Consider the following 6,000-nt stretch of genomic DNA (forward strand, 5'->3'; position numbering starts at 1 on the left):
GCAATAATCTGCATTTTCTTTGCTTTAAAGAACATCCCCAACTATTTTCGATTTAAACCCGGGATGATTATCAACAATGTGGCGTGGCACTGCGATCTGAGATCCAGTTATTATTCTGACCCTCGGTTGGCAAGTTTTCAATATTTTGAAGCTTTTTTAACAGCAATGTTTCCATTCACTTTTATTCTTTTTATTAACATTCTGACTGCCAGACTTATCTTCGAGGCCATTAAGGAGCGTACAAAGCTGAGGAACATAGAGAATGACCAAGAGATAGAGAACATAAGGCATTCTGTTACTTTACTCTTGACCATGTCTGCCACCTTCTTACTTCTATGGTTGTTGCCTCTTTTGTGTTTCTTTCATGCTGGATATTCCTTGGATATGGATGCTTTTCTTCTCTTTCAACAAGTCGCACTTATGCTGCGGAGCCTAAGTTGCTGCACAAATGCAGTTATTTATGTGGTGACGCAGAAAAAATTCAGAGACCAGTTAAAACATACCGTTTCATATATATTTATAAAACTAATACAATTGATGAATACATCCAAGTAAGTCAGAGACAACTTTTCATATACTGATAATGGAATGAGGATTCCAGATGAGGAATGGAACGAAAGGAGAAGGAGGAGTAGCAATACGACAAAACTCCTTTTCGAATGGAAAGGAATGACTCTACCTGAGAAGCAAAATTAAAAAGACTCGAGAAGCAAATGAGAGTAACGTGCTGATAGCAATGAGCAACAGTTGTACAAATCTCAACTACAAAAGCAAACGGCATGAGGTATAAGGTTAAGCACAAAAATTACGTTATGCACAAGCAATAAGTTCTCAGAGAGTGGAGCAGATACAGAGTAACTGACTTGCAGTAAAGGATCATCGTTCACTGCAAGCCAGAGTGCGAAGCACAACTCCAGGATGCTAGCTAATTTTGCTCACTAAATTCCTTGATGCACACATTTGACAATGTTTTACAAAAACATTCTTATAAAGAGTAAATAATATGCTCTAAACATTCTGTGTCGTCTGATTGGAAATTTATTTTCGTCAATACTTTACTTCTTCTCCTTTCCATTCGCTGATATCATTCCTTTTCTTTATTTGTTCCTTTCCCTGGACTAGCTGATGTGTTGGCGCAGGAATTCATGCCCAACCATGGGTACCTCTGGACTAGATTAGATTACATTATGTACAGTGTGGAAACAGGCCCTTCTGACCAACAATCCACACCGAGCCGCCGAAGCGTAACCCAACCAGACCCATTTCCCTCCATTTACCTTTTCAGCTAACACTACGGGCAATTTAGCACAGCCAATTCACCAAAGCTGCACTTTTTTTTGGATTGTGGGTGGAAACCGGAGGAAACCCACGCAGACAGGGGGAGAATGTCAAACTCCACACAGAGAGTCACCTGAGGTTGGAATTGAACCCAGGTCTCTGGCGCTGTGAGGCAGCAGTGCTAACCATTGTGCCAGCGTGCTGCCCACTCTCTCTCTTTTCCCATGTTGAAAGACGATCTATTTAAGGTGCTCCTTAAAACCCAACTTTTCCAATAGATTATTTCTTCATTATATCACCTTCAGTTCATCAACACCAACACTGTTCAGTGAGTAAACAGTGCAGGAGTAAACAGTGCATTGAGTTACAGAGAAAGGGGCACAGAGAGTGGGGGGAGATAGAGGGGGTCAGAGAGTGAGGGCGCCAGAGAGGGGGGCAGAGAGAGAGAGGGGCATAGAGAAGGCGACAGAGAGAGAGTGACAGAGAGAGGGGCATAGAGAAGGCGACAGAGAGAGGGGGACAGAGAGAGAGGCGGGTGGGAGGGGGATAGAGAGAGGGGGGCAGAGTGTGGGGGTCAGAGAGAGGCGTACAGAGTGGGGGTGAGAGAGGGGGTCAGAGGGAGAGGGACGGAGAGAGAGGCACAGAGAGTGGGGAAGATAGAGGGGGTCAGAGAGAGAGGGGGACAGAAAGGTGGGGGCAGAGAGAGCGGGGGGAAGAGAGATGGCGACAGAGAGAGGGAGACAGCGAGAGGGCGCACAGAGAGGGATGAGAGAGAGAGGGCAGCAGCGAGAGAGGCGGGTGGGAGAGAGAGGTTATAAGAGAGAGACGGGTAAGAGAGAGGGGGACAGAGAGAGGGGGAACAGAGAGATCGGGACAGAGAGAGAGGGGGATAGAGAGAGGGGGACAGTGAGTGGGGGAGATAGAGGGTGCCAGAGAGAGGCGGTCAGAGAGAGAGGCAGAGAGAATGGGGGAGATAGAGGGGGTCAGAGAGAGGGGGACAGAAAGAATGGGAGGTAGAGCGGGTCAGAGGGAGGGGGACAGAGAGAGGAGCACATAGAGTGGGGGAGATAAAGAGGGTCAGAGAGGGGGGGCAGAAAGAGGGGGAAATCTGGGGTGCAGAGATAGGGGGAAAAAGAGGCGACAGAGAGGTGTGCAGAGAGCGGGACAGAGAAAGAGCGGACAGAGTGAGTGGGCCAGATAGAGAGTGGACAGAGAGAGGGCGCACAGAGAGAGGGGGACAGAGAGAGGGGGCAGAGAGAGAGGCGGGTGGGAGAGAGAGGGTATCAGAGAGAGGCGGGTAAGATAGAGAGGGGGACAAAGAGAGGGGGAACAGAGAGATCGGGACAGAGAGAGAGGGGGAAAGAGAGAGGGGGCAGAGAGTGGGGAGGATAGAGGGGGTCAGAGAGAGGGGGGGACAGAGAGAGGAGGGGGTGCAGTGAGAGAGGGCGGCAGAGAGATGGCGACAGAGAGGGGGGCAGAGAGCGGGAGAGAGAGGAGGGGACAGAGAGAGGGAGACGGAGGGGGGGGGGACAGAGAGAGGGGGACAGAGAAAGAGGTGTGTGGGAGAGAGAGGGGGATAGGGAGATGCAGGTGGGAGAGAGGGGGACGGAGAGATAGAGTGGGTCAGAGGGAGGAGGACAGAGAGAGGGGCACAGAGAATGGGGGAGATAGAGGGGGTCGGAGAGAGGGGGACAGAAAGAATGGGATGTAGAAGAGGTCAGAGAGAGTGGGACAGAGAGAGAGGCACAGAGAGTGAGAGAGATAGAGGGGGTCAGAGAGAGGGGACAGAGAGATGGGGACAGAGAGAGAGGGGGACACAGAGAGAGGGGCGGAGAGAGAGGGGGACAGAGAGTAAGGTGACAGAGAGAGGGGGTCTGAGTGAGGGGAGCAGAGAGAGGGGTGACAAATAGAGGGGGACAGAGAGAGAGTGGACAGAGAGTGGGGGAGATAGAGGGGGTCAGAGAGAGGGGACAGAGAGAGGGGGACTGAGTGAGGGGGGCAGAGAGAGGGGTGACAAAGAGAGGGGGACAGAGAGAGAGTGGACAGAGAGTGGGGGAGATAGAGGGGGTCAGAGGGAGGCAGACAGAGAGAGGCGCACAGAGAGTGGGGGAAATAGAGAGGGTCAGAGAGGGGGGACAGAAAGAGGGGCAGATAGAGTGGGGCAGAGAGAGAGGGGGCAGAGAGAGGACGACAGAGAGAGGGGGAAGGCGAGAGGGGGACAGAGAGAGGGCGCACAGAGAGAGGGGGACAGAGAGAGGGGGACAGAGAGAGGGGGACAGAGAGAGAGGTGGGTGGGAGAGAGAGGGGATCAGAGAGAGGCGGGTGGGAGAGAGAGGGCGACAGAGAGAGGGGACAGAGAGGGGGGACTGAGTGAGGGGGGCAGAGAGAGGGGTGACAAAGAGAGGGGTCAGAGAGAGAGTGGACAGAGAGTGGGGGAGATAGAGGGGGTCAGAGGGAGGCAGACAGAGAGAGGCGCACAGAGAGTGGGGGAAATAGAGAGGGTCAGAGAGGGGGGACAGAAAGAGGGGGAAATCGAATGGGGCAGAGAGAGAGGGGGCAGAGAGAGGACGACAGAGAGAGGGGGACGGCGAGAGGGCGACAGAGAGAGGGGAAACAGAGAGAGCGGGACAGAGAGCGAGGGGGACAGAGAGAGAGGGGGAAAAGAGGGGGGATAGAGAGAAGCTGGTGGGAGAGAGAGGGGGACAGGGATAGGGGGGCAGAGAGAGGGTTAGATAGAGGGGGTCAGAGGGAGAGGGACAGAGCGAGGAGCACAGAGAGTGGGAGAGATAGAGGGGGTCAGAGAGAGAGGGGGACAGAGAGAGGGGGACAGAGAGAGGGGGACAGAGAGAGGGGGACAGAGAGAGGGGGACAGAGAGAGAGGCGGGTGGGAGAGAGAGGGGATCAGAGAGAGGCGGGTGGGAGAGAGAGGGCGACAGAGAGAGGGGACAGAGAGAGGGGGACTGAGTGAGGGGGCAGAGAGAGGGGTGACAAAGAGAGGGGGACAGAGAGAGAGTGGACAGAGAGTGGGGGAGATAGAGGGGGTCAGAGGGAGGCAGACAGAGAGAGGCGCACAGAGAGTGGGGGAAATAGAGAGGGTCAGAGAGGGGGGACAGAAAGAGGGGGAAATCGAGTGGGGCAGAGAGAGAGGGGGCAGAGAGAGGACGACAGAGAGAGGGGGACGGCGAGAGGTGGACAGAGAGAGCGCGCACAGAGAGAGGGGGACAGAGAGAGGGGGTCAGAGGGAGGCGGACAGAGAGAGGCGCACAGAGAGTGGGGGAAATAGAGAGGGTCAGAGAGGGGGGACAGAAAGAGGGGGAGATAGAATGGGGCAGAGAGAGAGGGGGCAGAGAGAGGACGACAGAAAGAGGGGGACGGCGAGAGGGCGACAGATAGAGGGGAAACAGAGAGAGCGGGACAGAGAGCGAGGGGGACAGAGAGAGAGGGGGAAAAGAGGGGGGATAGAGAGAAGCTGGTGGGAGAGAGAGGGGGACAGCGATAGGGGGGCAGAGAGAGTGTGAGATAGAGGGGGTCAGAGGGAGAGGGACAGAGAGAGGAGCACAGAGAGTGGGAGAGATAGAGGGGGTCAGAGAGAGAGGGGGACAGAGAGAGGGGGACAGAGAGAGGGGGAAGAGAGAGGCGCTTGGGAGGGAGGGGGGCAGAAGGAGGGCGACAGAGAGTGGGTCACAGAGAGTGTGGGAGATAGAGGGTGTCAGAGGGAGGGGGACAGAGAGAGGGGGAGATAGAGGGGGATAGAGAGAGGGGGGCAGAGAGTGGGGGTCAGAGAGAGGGGGACAGATTGGGGGAGAGAGCGGGGGTCAGAGAGGGGGACAGAGAGAGAGGGGGACAGAGAGAGGAGGACAGAGAGAGGGGGAGATAGAGGGGGTCAGAGGGAGAGGGACAGAGAGAGGGGCACAGAGAGTGGGGGAGATAGAGGGGGTCAGAGAGAGGGGGACAGAAAGAATGGGAGGTAGAGGGGGTCAGAGAGAGGGGGACAGAGAGAGGAGGACAGATAGTGGGGGAGATAGAGGGTGTCAGAGAGAGAAGCAGAGAGAGGGGACAGAGAGAGAGAGGGGACAGAGAGTGGGGGAGATAGAGAGGGGGAACAGAGAGGTGGGCAGAGAGAGAGAGGGACAGAGAGAGTGGGGACGGAGAAAGGGAGGGACAGTGAGGAGGTACAGAAAGAGGCGGGTGAGAGGGAGACGGGGTCTGAGAGTGGGGGAGATGAGGAAGTCATAGAGAGAGGGGGACAGAGAGAGTGGGTGGCAGAGTGATGGCGACAGAGAGAGGGGGACAGAGAGAGGGGGTCAGAGGGAGGCGGACAGAGAGTGGCGCACAGAGAGTGGGGGAAATAGAGAGGGTCAGAGAGGGGGGACAGAAAGAGGGGGAGATAGAATGGGGCAGAGAGAGAGGGGGCAGAGAGAGGACGACAGAAAGAGGGGGACGGCGAGAGGGCGACAGAGAGAGGGGAAACAGAGAGAGCGGGACAGAGAGCGAGGGGGACAGAGAGAGAGGGTGAAAAGAGGGGGGATAGAGAGAAGCTGGTGGGAGAGAGAGGGGGACAGCGATAGGGGGGCAGAGAGAGGGTGAGATAGAGGGGGTCAGAGGGAGAGGGACAGAGAGAGGAGCACAGAGAGTGGGAGAGATAGAGGGGGTCAGAGAGAGAGGGGGACAGAGAGAGGGGGACAGAGAGAGGGGGAAGAGAGAGGCGCTTGGGAGGGAGAG

The sequence above is a fragment of the Chiloscyllium punctatum genome, chromosome 21 (genome assembly GCF_047496795.1).
Source record: "Chiloscyllium punctatum isolate Juve2018m chromosome 21, sChiPun1.3, whole genome shotgun sequence".
Lineage (NCBI taxonomy): Eukaryota > Metazoa > Chordata > Chondrichthyes > Orectolobiformes > Hemiscylliidae > Chiloscyllium > Chiloscyllium punctatum.